The sequence below is a fragment of the Sarcophilus harrisii genome, chromosome 2, assembly GCF_902635505.1.
Source record: "Sarcophilus harrisii chromosome 2, mSarHar1.11, whole genome shotgun sequence".
Classification (NCBI taxonomy): Eukaryota; Metazoa; Chordata; class Mammalia; order Dasyuromorphia; family Dasyuridae; genus Sarcophilus; species Sarcophilus harrisii.
In genome coordinates, this window is record NC_045427.1 from 217,603,164 (window position 1) to 217,621,978 (window position 18,815).

An 18,815-nucleotide genomic window follows, 5' to 3' on the forward strand; every position below is an offset into this window, starting at 1 on the left:
CCTTCTCCAAAGATCTTACAGGTAAATTGTCCCTTGCTAATTTGCTTATAGAATCACCTTTAATGTCTAAATTGTATACCATTTTGATCTTATACACCTAACTGATGTGAGATGTTGGTCTATGCTAGTTTCTGCCATATTCTTTTCTACTGTTCCCAGTGTTTTGTGAAATAGTGAGTTCTTTTTCCAGAAATTGGAGTTTTGGGGTTCATAAAACAGTCATTGATTATTATGTCATGTGAACCTAACCTATTCCACTGATCTACCATTCTATTTCTTAGCCAGTATCAAATAGTTTTGATGACCACTGCTTTATAATAAAGTTTTAAGACTGACAAGGCCACCATCCTTTTCATTTTTTTTTCATTAATTCTCTTTGTAGTCTTCATGATGAATTGGAGTGTCATCCTTGTGTAGAAGCCATGCTAATCTTTTCTGTATCATTCCAAATTTAGTGAGCACATTCTCTTGATCCTTTCTTTTTCCAGATAAATTTTGTAATTATTTTTTTCTAGTTCTAGAAAATAATTTTTTGGCAGTTTGAAATGGCACTGAATAATTTAGGTAGAATTGTCATTTTTATTACATTAGATCAGTCTATTCATGAGCAACTAACATTTTTCCAATTGTTTCGATCTAAATTTATTTGTATGGAAAGCTTTTTTTGTAATTTTGCTCATATATTTCCTGGGTTTGTCTTGGCAGATACATTCCCAAGTACTTTATATCATCCATAGTTATTTTAAATGGAATTTTTTTCTATCCCTTGCCGATGATGTTTGTGGGTTTATTTCATATCCTGTAACTTTGCTAAAATTGTTAATTGTTTCAAGTAATTTTTACTTATTTTTTTTTAGGAATCTCTATACCACTATGTAATCTGCAAAGAGAATCATATTCTTATGACTGTATATTTTTGAAGCTTCAACAAGGTCATATGACTTTACATCTCCACTTTCCTTCACCCCAGGCCCCATAAATGTCAGTCTATGACATACATAGAGATAGGAGGCATATTAAGTGTTTGTCTCTAGGTTAAACATGATAACTGTCTTCAAGTATTTGATGGGATTATATTTCTTCTACTTGGTTTTAGAAGACAGAACTAGGATCAATGGGGGGAAGTTCCGAAATAAATAAATTAAGATTTGATGTCAGGAGAAATGTCCCTAAAATTAGAGCTTTCTTTGGATTAGTTAGTCAGTGAGGTATCTTTTGACAAAAATTCTGATTTAAAGGAACTCTAGAAGGAAATGATGGGTCATCTGTTGCACTAGCAACTTTATATTAAAAGCATTCTTCTCAATCCTCTCTGATTTCTGAATGTAGCAAGAGCTTGTCTTGGAGAGATGCTTCCAAATATCAATTGGACCCAAAGTTAGGGCCAATTCTGGGGAAGGAGGAATAGTTCTCGGAGAATATTCCTAGGGAAAATGGACTTGTACTTACCAGGTCTTGACCACCAGCCCATATAGAGCATATTTTTCCCACAGGAAAAACACTAGCACAAAAACTAGCACAAACACAAGCACAAAACAGGACCCAAATAGAACACAAAATAGGACCCACATGGTGTCATGGAAAGAATGCTGAATTTAGAATCAGACAATATGGGTTCACATCCTAGCTTTGCCACTGAATGATCCTAATTTGGACTCTCTCTTACTTTCTCCTCCCTAAAATAGGCAGGGTTCTGTACCTATTATCAGGAGTACAAAGACAAAATTAATATTCTCTCTCTCTCTCTCTTTTTTTTAATTTAATAGCCTTTTATTTACAGGATATATGCATGGGTAACTTTACATCATTAACAATTGCCAAACCTCTTGTTCCAATTTTTCACCTGTTACCCCCCCCCTCCCCCAGATGGCAGGATGACCAGTAGATGTTAAGTATATTAAAATATAAATTAGATACACAATAAGTATACATGACCAAAACGTTATTTTGCTGTACAAAAAGAATCAGACTCTGAAGTATTGTACAATTAGCTTGTGAAGGAAATCAAAAATGCAGGTGGGCATAAAATTAGGGATTTGGGAATTCAATGTAATGGTTTTAGTCATCTCCCAGAGTTCTTTCTCTGGGCGTAGCTGGTTCAGTTCATTACTGCTCCACTGGAAATGATTTGGTTGATCTCGTTGCTGAGGATGGCCAGGTCCATCAGAACTGGTCATCATATAGTATTGTTGTTGAAGTATATAATGATCTCCTGGTCCTGCTCATTTCACTCAGCATCAGTTCGTGTAAGTCTCTCCAGGCCTTTCTGAAATCATCCTGTTGGTCATTTCTTACAGAACAGTAATATTCCATAATATTCATATACCACAATTTATTCAGCCATTCTCCAACTGATGGACATCCATTCAGTTTCCAGTTTTTAGCCACTACAAAAAGGGCTGCCACAAACATTCGTGGACATACAGGTCCCTTTCCCTTCTTTATAATCTCTTTGGGATATAATCCCAGTAGTAACACTGCTGGATCAAAGGGTATGCACAGTTTGATAACTTTTTGAGCATAGTTCCAAACTACTCTCCAGAATGGTTGGATTCGTTCACAACTCCACCAACAATGCATCAATGTCCCAGTTTTCCTGCATCCCCTCCAACAATCATCATTATTTTTTCCTGTCATCTTAGCCAATCTGACAGGTGTGTAGTGGTATCTTAGAGTTGTCTTAATTTGCATTTCTCTGATTAATAATGACTTGGAGCAACAAAGACAAAATTAAAAAAAATAGTTACTATTCTTAAGGAATTTACATCCTATATTATCAGAAACAATAGTAATGGCTCAAGACACTTCTACAAGATCTTGTTTGAATCCTACAATGACTCATGAAACAAGTAGGATGATTATTGTACTTTTTTTTTTTTTTTGTAGAAAAAGGTGGAAAGCCCAGAAACTTGAAATAAATTGTTGTGTGGTCAAATAGGTAGTAAGTAGAGATGCTTGAATTCAGGCTCAGGTCCCCTGACTCAATTATAATGTTCTTTCTATAAAATACCATTTGTTATCTCTTAGTCCTACTGCTAAATTGGAACCAGTACATGACCAAGTCTGTCAGGGGGCAGGAGCTGTTCTAGCAAGCAGTGAGGGACAGAGGTCTAGAATAGGCCATCATGTTGGCCATTCTTTTATCACTATCCTTTCCATTTTTGTTTGTTAAAGATTACTAAGTCTTTGAGGTGAGCAGATCCTGTGAAGAAGGGTCTGGAATCTTGACCATTACTAATATTAATTATTGACCATTGGCTAACAATAGGTCCAAGAGCCCCAAACCTTTGGCCCTGCTGCCAGCATATTTCTTGGGGTCCAGGGGAACAAGTTTCATGGAGATGTAAAGATGGGAAACACTTGCTTCTTCAGCTGCCTCAGCCCCCTCCTCCTTTATAGCCACAACTGCTAATGACCCAGAAAAGAAAGTTCTTATCACCCAATTCACTGGCACCATCAAATAGCTCAATGTTACAAATAGGTGGGGTGTTATCAATGAAAATATCATGGAGGAAGATGTGTTTGTACCTTCTTTGCTACTCCCTTTAATAGAAGATTACCTGCACAATTAGTCTTCAATTAAAATGTGAGATGCTTGTGAGAAGGGACAATCTTGCTTTTCCTATTTACATTCCCAACCTTTGGCCCTGGAACTTTGCCCATAGCACAAAGTAAATAAATGCTCTTAAATTATTTAATTCTTTCTTCTGTCTCCTTTCATTTTCCTTTCCATCTGATTGCTCACTTCCTACCTATATGGGAGAACTGCTACCTGGCTGAGGTTCCCCTTTTGGGTTTATAATATGCAGATTTACTCTGCCTCAGTCCTAGAATTTCAGAAGGAGGCAGGAAGGCTTAGTTGAAGCTGTTCACCTCTAAAAGGGAAGAGACTAAGGGGATCCTGGCGGATGAATGTCTTCTGCTCTAAGTGTTGAAGTCTCTTAATGGATGGGGAGGAAGGAGAGAAGGAGAAACAAGTTGTGTGACTTTGGAAAACATGAAATTAGGTAGATGGGAATATTTCAGAAGAGGAGTGAAGGCTATGATCTAAGATTGAACTCCAGTCATAGAATCATAGCATTTTTTGAGCAGAAACAGACCAAAAGTAGAATCAAATTTTGTAGTTGGGCCAGTAAGATGTTCTTATTCTCTGTAGTTAGAATTTCAGACCAGCACTTTAGGTGGCTAGGGGTCATACTGATCTTTGCTTTCTTCTAACTGAGGATGAGGGATTAAAGAAAATCTGCTATGCTGGTAGCTACGCTTGCCATGGGAGCTCAGCCCTTCACAGTATGCTACCAGCCTATCATGCCAATTTTATTTCACACCATGATTCCTTTTCTCTGTGTTCTCCATCCTGGCCACACTGATGTTCTTGTTGATCCTAATTAAAAGAATTCTGAACTTAACCATCAATTAAATGAGTCCTTCCATATCTCTACACAGTAGAAATTGAGAGGGTTGTGCATGAAGCCAAGAATCTCTATCATGTACAATTTGCTTTTTTTATACAGTATATTATAAATTTATTGCTATTTTCAAAGTGTTCAGGATCTTCCTGTAATCCAAATCACTGAGTATGGACATCAGGAAGGACTTTGGTAGCCAAAGTTATCTAACAGAATGGCTTTGTGTTGCCGTTGGGAATCCAGATGCCAAATTTCTGACGTCTTAATCTATCACATAATTTTTGGATGTTTCCCCAAAGAATGCTAGTATAACCTTTTAACCCATCCTCTCCTCTTTCTCTCTTGCTCTCTGTCCTTTCATTCTTTACATGTTAGGCCAATAAGGTTGCACAGTGAAAAGGAGGTTGGAGTAGGAGGAGATGTAGTAATGATTAGGATTTGATACTTGGAATAAACATTTTGTAGCACCAAAAGGCTGCATGATACAGTGGGAAGACATTTGACTTTGAAACAGAGAGACCACGTCTGTGATTATTGTCTCCCTGTCTTTTTTCATCTGTATATTGGAGATAATTATCCTTATACTATCTATCTCACAAAGTTGGAGTGGGGAAAGTGCTTTGTAACGAATTTTAGAGAACTGTGGGCTGTTATTATTAGTCATAACAGCAGGTATGGGAATCAGTTTCTTCCCGGAATATGCTATTTCCCCCTCACTCTCACATAAAGCAATGTGCCTAGTGAATTTTTTGATTTCAGTGTCTTCACTAGAGGCAATTTGGAAGTATGCTCTGACATGTTGGCACCTGGATGAGAAGCAGACTGTCCCACTCTAGTTATGGTCCTGCTTTTTCCTTTGCTTTTCTTTCTTTATTAGAGCCTAGAAAAACTGTGTCAATCAATGACTCAATCAACAAGCATTTATTTTATTTTTTTACTATAGCTTTTTATTTACAAGTTATATGCATGGGTAAATTTTCAGCATTGACAATTGCAAAATCTTTTGTTCCAATTTTTCCCCTTCTTCCCCCCGACCCCTCCCCCAGATGGCAGGTTGACCAATACCTTCAACAAGTATTTATTAAAGCACCTACTAGGTACCAGGTGCTGGTAATACAAAGATAAAAAAAATGGAACTTTTCTTTGTCTTCAAGGATCTTACAAGCCTACACACACTCACATATACACACATTTATTAAAATAAACAGTGTCATTTCATTGAAGGCCTTAGCAGCTGGAGAGATAGAAAAAAAGATTTATGTAGGAGATTATTTAAATTGAATTTTAAAGAAGTGAGGGAATCCCCTAGCAGTTTCTCTTCGGCTTCTCTCTCTCTGCCTTCAGAAAAATCAGATAGGATGTGATGATAGGACTAAGCATTTTTAGTCTGTCTTTCAAGAGTAGCACTCTCTCCCTCCTCATTTCTGCATCTTCGCTTCCTTGGTAGAATTCCTTCAAGACTCAGTTAAAGTCCTACCTCTGCAAGAAGCCTTTTCTTACCTACAACTTATCCATAGTTGCTTCCATGTTGTCTCACCCATTAGATTATGAACTTTTTAAGTACAGGGGTTAATTCTTACTTTTCTTTGTCTGCCTAGCATTAATTTATTAGTGCTTGGCACATAGTAGGTGTTTAGTAAATGCTTGCTTACTCAGACTTTAATCTTAAATCCCAGCGAAATTGTGCATGAACCTGGGAGAATTCCTGGGCTTCCACCTCTCCACCTTTGAGCTCTAAATCTTTTGAAAAAGAAGCCTTGTTTCTGCATTGGAGAAAGATCTGATGAAAGGTCAATAAGATATTGAAATGAAACAAAAAATGCTCCAGGAGTGTCATCCCTCCCCTCATTTTCCTTTTCAAAATCCCTTGAAAAGGGCTGTCTAACCTTGGCTCGGTTTTCCCTGCAGCACTCACTGTCCTTTGAGATGTTCCTCAGCACATCTATTTTGAACCTGCAGCTGGTGCTGCTGAGAATAACCGGAGCTGTGATATTGGGAAAAGGAGCAAGAAAAATTATCTTCTCTCTATACCCTCCCCCTTCCCTACGTTTATCTCTCTGGCCTCCTTCTTTTCCCCCTAATCTGCCAGGTCCTAAGAACTCTTTCCCCTCCTCTAGTTTTTCTTCTGTGATCTGAAAGTAATAATAATAGCAGATAGTCTGCAGGCTTTCCAAAGCATTTTACAAACATTATCCCATTTGTCTCTCCTAAAAGACCTTCTGAGGTATTATTGCCTTCATTTCATAGATGGATAAACTGAGGATCATTGAGATCAAGTATCGATAGTTACATTGCTAATAACTATTGAGGTTTGGGGAGAATCTGAATCCAGGTTTTTTTTTTCCTTTTTTAGTTCTCTAAAATTTATTTGCAATTCAACATCAAAAAGAGCAAAATACTGCCAGATCATAAGCCTTTATCATTTCCACATCAAAGAAAGCTGTCCAGGGGAAACCTTTGGTTCCATCATGGACATTTGCTTTATTATGTATTTGACACATAACAATATATCAGAGACTAAACGCATCAATCCAAAGCAAATATCTTATCAATCTCCAATAAAAGTCATGGTTTTTCTTATTCCAAAACCAGTACTCTTTTTATTACCCTTTTTATTACCTCATGCTGAGCTGGAGGTGACATTGAAATTTTACATATAAGGAAACTGAGTCCCAGAGAGAAGTGACTTATTCAGTATTTCACACAGGCAGAACTGGGACTTGGGCCCAGATCTCCTCAGTGTTCCTTTTTGCATCATGTTAATGTCTTTAGATAATTGCTATCATGTATTCAAGCTGTTAAAATGGAAGCTTATTACCATGATATACAGAAAAGTCATTGTAGCTGCCTATATACTTAAGAAACTTTTACCTAAAGAAGCAGATTGACCAGTAATGATAAATCCAAAGGCCTTCACTACAGACACATATTAACTCACAGGATAGAGAGCTTGAAGACTAATTTGGGATACCAATGGGGATGGAGGATTCAGGCAAAAGGATTTGGGGCAAAAGATGCAACTGGATTCCTGGGGCCAAGTTCTGGAGAAGAAAAGTAGTTCAGTGATTCTATGAAAGGCTGTTCCTTTGATTTGTTACATTCAGGGTCTGCCAAGCTCCCATCACTCTTTCATGTTTGTTGAATAGAGCACATGGATATTTCTACTAGGGAGAGCTAGGTGACAAAGTAAATAGAGCTCTGGGCTTGGAGTCAGGAAGACATAAATTCAAATGTGGCCTCAAACTCTTATTAGCCGTGTGACCTCGACCAAGTCGCTTAATCTTTGCTTCACTTTCATAATCTGTAAAATGGGGATAATAGTAGCCTCTATCTCTCAGGTTTTTTGTGAGGATAAAATGAAATAATATTCACAAAGTTCTTTGCAAACCTTAAAGCACCATATAAATACTAGTTTTTAATAATAATGATGATAATAATTATTATTATCTGTCACACATCAAGGTAATTAAGGGTAGTAGACAACATTTTGTGATTCTCCATGTAAATATTAAAAGAGTTCACTCAGTAGAGCAACCTAGTACATCAGCCAGGATCAGAGTGTTTTTTAGAGACTGGTCTGGTTCAAGACAGACTGATTAATTTTTCTGTCTCTAATGTCACAGACAGGGTAATAGCATTCAGAGAGATTGGATATAGCACAGGGCATGGGAGGGAATAGCTACAGAGGATTCTGGAAATGAAGCTAGTGTTTGTTATATACCATGGTCATGAAGAATAAAGATTTCTAAGATGGAAGAATACAAATAGGAATGCTTTCCCATTTCCTTGGGATGCAGAACATCTTTGCAAATCTTCATAACTTGAACTTTATAAAGTAAAAAGATATAAAAGTCTACATAGTATTGTACCTCTATCAGTTTTGCTCTAACTATATTTGATTACTGTGTGCAAAGCACTAGAGATACAAATAGAAAAATAAGATAGGAACTGTCCCCACATTGGAATGCAGATGACATATGGAAGATTTCTATTGCAAGTGAAATAGAAAGGCCCATGGTCTTTAGGATACAAAGCAAAGCAGACGATAATACCTCCTCTGTTATCTCACTCACACTGATCAAATCATCTCACTTTCTAATGCTGAACCATTGTACAGTTTTAAGGACTTGACAAGAGCTTTCTTTTTGGGTCTTCAATAGATGTGGCTGTAGCACCTGCAGGAGCAGCGGCCAGGCTGCGTCTCTACAGTGACTGCTGTCCAGGCTGTGGAAAATGGGCTGAAAATGCTGCTATGCCCAAGGTTCTTGGGCTATCTCCATCATGATCCAAAGGAAGATGATGGTCTGGGTGGGGGTGATTATCTTGCCTGGCTTGCACTGTTTTCTCTCTCTCCCTTAGAGTGTCTTGCTCCTTCAGCTGGGCTGATCCATCTGCCTTGTCAGTGGCAGTTCCAAGAAATCCAGCAGACCTTTATTAAGTGCCTACCATGTACCAAGCATTGTATTGGGGATGCAATGATTAAAAAAGAAAGTTTGTACCATCAAGGAACTTAAATCTAATGGGCTGTGAGATGGTCAGCAATTGATGGGGATGACCAATTCCTCCACAGGACTTTTTCTTTGTATAAGGGTTGTGAGGACTGGGCTGGTAGTCTAGAAAGGGGCAGCTCTGCCATTCTCAGAAACCTTGCGTTCATTTGTCTATTGCTGGCAGATGGTTGTAGTTGTTACTAGTGGTGATGAAGAAGGTGGGATTCTTCTCCACAATTAATCTTCTCCTAAGTGATGGTTATGGGGGATGGAAGAAGGTATTTTAGTTTAGGGGACACTGCTATTCTCAAAGCACTCAGAGTCCTGGGCTGTCTCCATCAGGCTTTAAAGGAAGATGGTTTTTAAGTGGTGACTGGGATTTGTTTGATGTATCTGACACATTTTGTCTTGCCTCCCTCTCAGGATGCCTTGCTGCTGTGTATATGATATTCATAGAAATTAAGTGACTTGACCAGGATGACATAGCTAGTAAATGTCTGAATCTCCCCCCACAAGGTTATATCTGTTCTGTGTATTAAAGAAGCATGATCTAAATTTAAGACTTCCTTCCTTCAAAGGCAATACTCCACCTCAGCTTTATTTTTCTTGCTCCATTTTTTCTTGTTGATTTTGTCCTTTTTCATCCTTATTGCCCTTCTCCCTTCCTCCCCGCCACCACCACCTTATCACCCTCCTGGTTCTGCTGTTGAACGTGACTCTTTGGGGTTAAAGGAGAAATATTATGGGAGAGATGGCTTCAGGAAAGAGGACACCTTACTTTGAAACATCTGCCCTTCCTGTTCATGGCTCATCACACTCTATCCTGTGTGCTATTTTTAGATGTTTCTGTTTGTGGTCTAGTTTTCTAGTCTTGGTGCAAAACCCTTTGGTTTCTTCTGACTTCTGTAACAGCTGGGAAAAAGAGGGGGAAGGTCATCTTGTGCTGTTCTGTTTCCATGTTCCTCATCATAAGACGTTTCCCCCATTTTTTCCCTTTGGTTTTTAAATAAATTTTTTAGTGAACAAAAATCTATTTTCTCTCCCTCCCACCTCTCACCTCCTCTCCATTAGAAAGAAAGAAAAAAGAGAATTGAAAATCTTTCTTACAAATATGCACAGTCAAACAGAACAAATTCCCACATTCTCTATATCCAAAATATGGAATTTATTCTGTTCTATCATATCTCTGTCAGGAGGTAGGTAACATACTCATCATTAATCCTTTGAAAATTTAGTTAGTTATTATACTAATCAGAGTTCTCACATCTTTCAAAGTTGTTTGTCTTTACAATGTTATTGTTAACTATAGAAATTGTTCTTTTTATCTGCTCCTTTTACTCTGTATCAATTCATAGAAATCTTTTCAAGTTTTTCTGAAATGATTCCTTTTATCATTTCTTACAGAAATTACATTATGTTTACATTACATTATGTTCATTACAAAATTACATTACATTATGTTCATGTGGTTGGTTATTATCCTTTGAAGAGGACCAATATTCATATAATATAAACTATTCCCCAACTGTTGGGTACCCTTTTAGTTTCCAACTCTTTGCCACCACAAAAAGAATTCCTTACATGTTTTTTGGCATTTTAATCTTTTAATCTTTTCCATTTTCTTGGATCTCTTTGGAGTGTAGGTCTAGCAAGGTATTATTAGGCCCAAAGGCATGTACCATTTAGTAAGTATAAGGGACAGTTTCAGATTATTCTCTAGAATGATTGGACCTATCCACAACTCCACTAACTGTTTCCCTCTGTTTTTTTTTTTTTTTTTTTTTTTTTTTTTGTTAAGGCAATTGGGGTTAAGTGACTTGACCAGGATCACATAGCTAGAAAGTATTAAATGTCTGAGGTTAGTTTTGAACTCTGGTCCTCCTGACTTCAGGGCTGGTGTTCTATCCACTGTGCCACCTAGTTGCCCCTTGCCTCTGATTTTTAAAGGAAAACAAATAAGCATAATTTTACCACAAATTGACCTTTGAAAATCTTTCAGAAAGGTCCACTAGTCGAGCTGTCTTTAAATTAATCTGATTAAATTTCTGGATTCTTTGGGGGTTTGACTGTTTGATTGCTATGCAGTCAATGAAAATACCAACAGCTTGTGATGCTGGAGAGTATAGATGCAGCTCCTTCTGTACCTAAAAGATCATTTGAAGCATTGACTTGAAAAGAATTCATGGGGAACTGGAAAAGCAGCCTTGGGCAACTGAATATCAGTTTTTTATCTTGTAATTTTGAGGAGCCCATTCAATTCAATTAAATAATTAAATTTATTAAGTGACTACTGTATGCTATAGTAGACACTTAATAAATTTAATTATTGCTATAATTATGTTATAAGATATAAAGAAAAAAATAATAATATCCAATCTCAAGGGACTAGTATTGAGATGTATGTATACAAATAAAATATGCAAAATATTTTTGAACCAGATCAGTTATTTTCTGGTAAAGGAAACACTTAGTAAGGAAATTCTCTCACCAATGCAGGTTAACACATCCTCTTGATAGTCTTCAAGTGTTGTATGGGGCCCTGAGAAATTTTTTGTCCAGAGTCACACTGTGTGTCAAAGTTAAGATTTGAACCTAGGTTTTCTAGATTCTCAAGAACAGCTTTTTGACCACTATATCACAGTGTTTCTCTGTAAAAATATATAAAGCATAAATAGAGACTGATTTAATTGTGTAGAGCACTCCTAGGTGTGAGTCAGAAGCTTTCTGCAAATTATTGTCTGAGAGTGTTGCCTAGGACACCGAGTCACAGGGGGTCACACAGCTAGGAAATATCTGAGCCAGCACTTGCACTCAGATTGGGTCTCTGTCCACTGTGGTAGGCTGCCTCTTAGACAAAGTAGATACAAAATACTGGGAAGAGGAAAGGAATAGGTAGCACTAACAGTAGGGAAAGGCTTCCCCAGGAGGCTATATCTGTTCTGTGTATTAAAGAAGATTAAGAATTCTGTGAGACAGAAGTGAGGAGAGATAACATTCCAGATCTAGGAGTTCTGTGAGGTCTGTGCAAAGGCATGGCAGTAGGAGACAAAATGTTGTTTGCAAAAATCATCTATTAGGTCACCTTGATTGTAATACAGAATTCTTGATGAGGTGTACTATATGATTGATCTGGAAAGATAGATTGGAAACAGATTGTGAAGTGCCTTAAATGACACAAAGAGGTGATTTAATTTATCCTGGAAGCAATAGGGGGCCGGCCATGTCTTATTCCTGAGAAGAGGGATGACATGATTTAGGAATATCATCAATTTGGCTGGTGGAGAGATTGGAGGAGAGAGAGAGACACTCGAGGCAGGAAGACCAATTAGGAGACCATTGTCATTATTAAGGCAAGAGGTGATTTCTCCATCAAGGAAACTTTCGTAACTTTTTAGGCAAGAGAACCTGAACTAGAGTGACGGCCATGTCACTGGATAGGAAGGGACAAATAGGAAAGATGGTGTAGAAGTGGATTTAATAAGACTTGGCAGTTGATGGACTCTTGAAAGAAGAATGAGTGAGAACTCAGAGGAGAGATAATGCTGACATCCTGGATATTAAGAAAGGTGATGGTGCTTTTGAAAGAAATACAAAGTATCTAGAGAGGAGAGGTAAAGATATCTTGGTCTTTCTAAGTAGCACTAGCCTAAAAGATTTCCTAGGAGAATAGACTCCCTAATCTGAAGAGAGTCAGCTGCAAATGGGACATATGTGTGCTGTGAATGCCTACTGACTCTGGGTAGGGATGGAACATGGGCTAATTCTCAGGATCCCCTGGTTGTTCTGTCAACTGATCCTTTGCCTCAAGCTTCTCCAGCATGCTGCCTTCCTCTAAGTGGGGAACCACTCATCTGTATATCAGAATCCCTCTGGGCTGCATATTAGTTTTATTTACATTGTTATTTACTTGATTTTTAAATTTTTTAAAAAAGCTTTTTATTTTCAAAACACATGCATAGATAGTTTTCAACATTTACCCTTGCAAAACCTTGTGTTCCCCAATTTTTTTCTCCCTTCCTTCCCCCCATCTCCTTCCTTAGATGGCAAGTAATCCAATATATGTTAAACATGTGCAATTCTTCTATACCTATTTCCACATTTATCATACTGCACAAGAAAAATCAGATTAAAAAAGAAAAAATGAAAAAGAAAACAAAATTCAAGCAAACAACAAAAGTGAAAATACTATGTTGTGATCCACACTCAGTTCCCACAGTCCTCTCTCTGGATGCAGAGGCTCTCCATCACAAGACCATTAGAATTGGCTTGAATCACCTCATTGTTGAAAAGAACCACATCCATCAGAACTGATCACCACATAATCTTGTTGCTATATACAATGTTCTCTTGGTTCTGTTCACTTCACTTAGTATCAGTTCATGGAAGTCTCTCCTGGCCTTTCTGAAATCAGCTTGTTGATCATTGTTTCTTACAGAACAATAATATTCTCTAACCTTTCATAACTTATCCAGTCATTTTCCAAATGATGGGCATTCATTCAGTTTCCAGGTCCTTGCCACTATAAAAAAGGCCTACTACAAATATTTTTGCACGTGTGGGACCTTTTCCCTTTTTTAATGCTCTCTTTGGGATACAGACCCTGTACATCAAAGGGTATGCACAGTTTGATAACCCTTTGGGCATAGTTCATATTGCTATCCAGAATGATTGGATGTATTCACAATTCCACCAACAATGTATCAGTGTCCCAGTTTTCCCACATGCCCTCCAACATTCCACATTATCTTTTCCTGTCATCTTAGCCAATCTGACAGGTGTGTAGTGGTATCTCAGAGTTGATATTGACTTAGTTTTGAAATGGATCACAGAAGCTCTGGAAGGAGCTTAGAGATCATTTAAATCAGTAGTTTCCAGGGGGACAAGACATATACTAGGAAGGTACATAGGACTATTGATGAAGGTTTGCAAACAATAAGGAGCATGGATTTCCTTGCTCTGGCAAATGGTACTCTGTAGGCTCTCTCCAAGGGCTGGGGTGCAGCAAAGGCAACAGAAAGAGCCTAGGGGATGATACAAGAAGGAAGGCAGAAAGAGAAGGAATAAGCTTTTATTTAAGTATCTGTTATGTGCCAGGCACTGCGCTAAGTGTTTTGCAAATGTAATATTATTTGATTCTTACAACCATCCTGGGAAGTAGATGCTATCATTTCCCCCATTTTACAGCTGAGGAAACTGAGTCATAAAGTGATTGTTTTACCCAGGATCACACAGCTAATAAATGTTTGAAATGGCATTTGAACTTGATTCTTCTCAACCTCAGTTCCAGTGCTCTATTTATTCCATCATAAACATGGCAACCAGGGACAGACTCGGGCTGACCTGGATGTCCCAGGGTGTCCCGATGGCAGTGGTTTCAAGAGGAACAGGACTGAGGATGTCAGGGACTGGCCATGGCAGTAGTTCTAAAAAGCTAAGGTGATAGTGATTGAGGCAGAGGCAAGGGGACTCATGGAGCCCAAGGCAGGAGCCAACCGGATTTTCTCTTTTCTGTTTTCCTTCAAGAATTTAGAGCTTTGTGATTGTGCTTGGGGAGAGCCAATGAAGGCTGAGCAAGAGTCTGGGACAATAGGGAGAGGTCTAAGGCACGTGGCCAGGTGTAACAGGCTGGTAGAAGGTGACAATACTTTGAGTATTGGTTATATACCGAGCACTATGTTAAGTGCTGAGGAAATCAAGAAAAGAATTAACCATCTTAGGATCTCGTCAGGGTGTATACAGACATACAAAAGCACAAAGAAGCAGAGAGAGAGACAGAGAGAGAGAGAGAGAGGAAGAAGCAGAGAGAAGAAGAAAGAGACAGATTTAGAGAGACAGAGAATGAGAGAGGGGGAGAGAAAGAAGGAGGGAAAAGAGAGAATCTCATATAAATGTAAGCTGTTATATTTATTTTAAAAATAAGTAAAAGAGTGAGACTATGAATTCTTTAAGTCCCTCTTGCCCTGTTCCTAAAGCATGTAGCTCACAGTCATTAATTTTAGAGCTAAGAAAGAACATAAGAATTCAATCACTCCCTCTGTGATTTGGAGTGACTCATCTCTATGCCTCCATTTTCTCATTAGTTAAATGAGAATGATAATATGGGCACCAGCTACCTCATAGAATGATTGTGAGGAAAGTACCATATAAACCTTAAATCATTATAAACATGGAATATAAATTTAATAATACACATGTAATATAATTATAATAATTAGGCTTATTATTAAGAGCAACTATCTAATAAGTTGCAGAAAAAGATAGAGAAAGTCCCTCCTGGACATTCTTATGCTGGTGAGATCACAGGTCAAGCAAGAAAACAAAAATTGAGAGGCAATGACAACAAGTAGGCCCAGAATCAAAAATTCTTGGCTTCCAAGATCTAATTCTCACACATGCTGCCTATGTGACTCTGAACAAGTCTCTTAACTTCTCACTGGCTTCAGGTAACTCCCTATGTGTGTGTAGAATATGGTGTGTAGAAAGAGAACTCTTCTCTACTAGAGTTGGAAGGGACTGAAGGGCTCAAAGTACAAGTTTGAAGCTGCTATTAAATTAACACCAGTGGCTTCCTATTGCCTCAACAATCTAATATAAAAATTCTCTCTTTGGGTTTTAAAGCCCTCCATCTTCTTCTTATTTTTCTGGTCTTCTAACTCCCTCTTCATCTCCAGGTATTCTGAGATCCAGAGACAATGGTCTTCTGGCCATTCCTTTCACAGAGAGTCCTTAGACTCTCTGTCCTCTGGTCTTGGGCACTTTCTCTGGAAGTTCCTTGAAGGCAGGGAATGTTTGGTTATTATCTTTATTAGCCCCAGTACCTTGCACAATGCCTGGTATATGGTAGACTTTGGATGCATTCTTATTGGATTAAAAAAAGTTGGCTTCCCTAGTGGCTCAGAAAACTTTAGTAGGGCAATCACAGAAACACACACCCCTTTCCCCATTTACCTTCTACCTGAGAAGGAAAACAGATTCTGAATCTTATCAGAATAATGAAGTCCCTATTTGCTTTTCCCCTGGGCTTCCCTCCTCTCCCCATCTTTTCTCTCCTTTCCTCCCTTCTTACCTCTTCTTCCCTACCCTCTCCTTTCCTTCTTTTTCTGTCACATGCTGTGGACTTCCTCTTCCCTCGCTTTTAACCTGTCTGCCTTCCTGCTTAGTGTCATTGGCAGAGGGAGAAAGACTGTGGGAAAATAGTTTATCATCTCTTATGTTCTGGTTTCCTGTGTGCCTTAGAAAGCTCAGTGCAAGTGGAACTGTTGGGTCAGAGTGGTTGGTAACGTTCTGCTAAACATAGTCTTGTGTCTGATATAGCCAAAAGTAGAGTATTTCTTTAGATCAACCTAAAATAGAACCCAGGTGTGATGACACCCAGTCATTTCCGCCCAAGCCTTCTCCCCTTCCCCAGTGCACTGCATTCAACAGAATATTGGTAAGGAAGGCCCCTATGTGTGGGGCCCAGTCGAATGCATCTACTAAATGGTAGCAAAGATACTTTGAGCCCAGGTGAGGTGGGGTTCCTGCATCAGGGTAAGGAGAAAGGAGAACTCCACAGCCAAAGGACAGGCTTGATTCATTTTTATTCTGAAACTTTTTTTGCCTTTTGCTCATCTCCTCCTTTCCTTCTGTGGCTACTTCTCTCTTCACACAATTGCTGGCTGTCTTGGCTGTACTCAGAAAATCCCATTCTGCTCTGGATCTAGATCTAGAGATGGGAGGGGACCCTCACCCCAAGAGCTTTTAGCCTAACTCCCTCAACTTATGGATGAGGAAAATGAAACTAAATAAGATTATGGAATCCCCTTCCCTCCCGGGGTCACATAGCTAGTATTGGAAGTGAAAACTTGAACTGCAATTTTCTCAAGTCCCATAAACTATATCCATTCTGCCCCAGGCTCTGGAAATTAGAAGTTGGGTTTTTCTCTTAATATTTGATTATCTCCAGCCCAGAAAAGTGTAAGCTCCCTGCAGACAAGGGTTATTTTCAGTTTTGTCTTTGTCACAGAGCCTGGCACTAACAAGTGCTTACTAATCATCTATTAAATTGAATTGAATATTGTTTTATCCAGGATAAAAACCTTTATGAAAATCTCATTGCAATGGGGTAAGAAGCTTGACCATTTCCTCTGCATTTTCTCCTGCAAATTGACATCCTAGCCATTCTTCCAGTCCCAGCTCAGATGTAGTCTTTTCTATGTAGTCTTCCATACCCTGCCCCTACTTCACTCAGGCAGAAATGATTCCTTCCTCAGTCAATCAATAAGTATTTATTAGGTACGCAGTACAATTAGGAGTGTTGGGCTTGGAAGAAGGAAGGCTCCTTTTCCTGAATTTAAATCTAGCCTCCAACACTTATACTAGCTGTATGACTGAGCAACTCACTTAAACTTTGTTTGCCTCAGTTTCCAAAATCTATAACATGAGCCAGAGAAGGAAAAAGCAAACCCACTTCAGTGTCTGCCAAGAAAACCTCAAATTGGGGTCACAAAGAATCAGACTGAATAACAAAATACTTATTATGTCTCAGGTACTGAGCTGGGTGTTTGGCATACCGAGGCCAGGAGTTTACATCCTTTTGGAGAAGAAAGATGTATATTTAAATTTATATAGAAAATAAAGACAAGTTAATTTTTTGGGGGGAGGAGACCAAGGAGGGATGGAGGAAGTGGTATTAGAGCTAAGCTTTGAAAGAAGCCAGTAACTCTAAAAGGCAGAGGGACAGAGTGAGGAGACTCCAATAACACTTTGTTTGTTCCCTCCTCCCCATTTAATAATATTTTTTTTCCAGTTACATGTAAAGATAATTTTCAAAATTTGTTTTTTATAAGATTTTGAATTCCAAGTTGTTTCTCTCTCCCTTCTCTTTTCCCACCCAAGACAAAAATCTGATGTAGGTTATACATGTAGTCATATTAAATATATTTCCAGATCATTTATATTATGAAAGAAGAATCTGAACCATGAAAAATTTTAAAAAGTGAAAATAATATGCTTTTTGATCTTCATTTAGACTCTATAGTTCTTTCTTTGGGTGTTGATAATTTTTTTCATAATGAATCTTTTGGAGTTGTCTTGGACCATTGCATTGTTGAGAAGAGCTAAGTTTATCATAGTTGATCATCTCACAATTTGGTGTTACTATGTGCAGTGCTGTCCTGGTTCTGCTCACCTCACTCAGTATCAGTTCATGTAAGTCTTTCTAGGTTTTTTTGAAATCTTCCTGTTCACCGTTTCTTATAGCACACTAGTATTCTATTACATTCATGTATCCCAATTGTTCAGTCATTCCCCAATGGATGGGCATCCCCTCACTTTCCAATTCTTTGCCATTTGGTCTTCTCTTATGCTTTTTCAACCTTTAATTTATTTTATAATTATTTGTGCTCATGAATTATGTGGCAGGTTTAGGTAGTATGGTTGATAGAGCATCACTTTTGCAAGTTAGGAAGTCTTGGTTAAAATTTTGCCCCTGATATTTCCTAGCTGAGTGAGTGTGGCAAGTTACTTAAGTTTTCTGAGACTCAATTTCTTCATCTGTAAAATGAAGATCATACCTGTAGAACCTATCTTATGAGGTTACTGTGGATTCAAATAAGGTAATAGATATCAAACTTTTGCAGACTTTAAAATATTATTCAAATGTCAGTAATTATATCATTTTCCCTATGAAAATGCCATTGCAATCAAAAAAGAAACTTGGAAATTTCTTCTACATTTTCTCTGGTTGAAATCTTATCCATTCTGTAAGCTGTGAACTCTTTGAGGGCAGAGATCAAATCTTATTTACCCCATAGTGCCTGGCCATAATAGGAACTCCATAAATATTTGTTGAATTAGATTATGAGCTTCTTGGGGACAAAAATTATTTTTTTTTCTTTTCTTTGTTTCCCCAGAACTTAGCAAAATGCCTGCACAT

General features: G+C 38.2%; 1 protein-coding gene and 1 non-coding gene across 6 annotated transcripts in view; one reads left to right on the forward strand and one right to left on the reverse strand.

Annotated features, from left to right (window-relative positions):
• The window catches only part of PTK2B (protein tyrosine kinase 2 beta), a 167,445-nt gene that overhangs the window by 72,432 nt on the left and 76,198 nt on the right, over positions 1–18,815 (forward strand). The window lies entirely within an intron of this gene.
• Positions 370–475, reverse strand: LOC111718601. Its single transcript, XR_002769118.1, has one exon. It is a non-coding gene; the product is annotated as a U6 spliceosomal RNA (small nuclear RNA).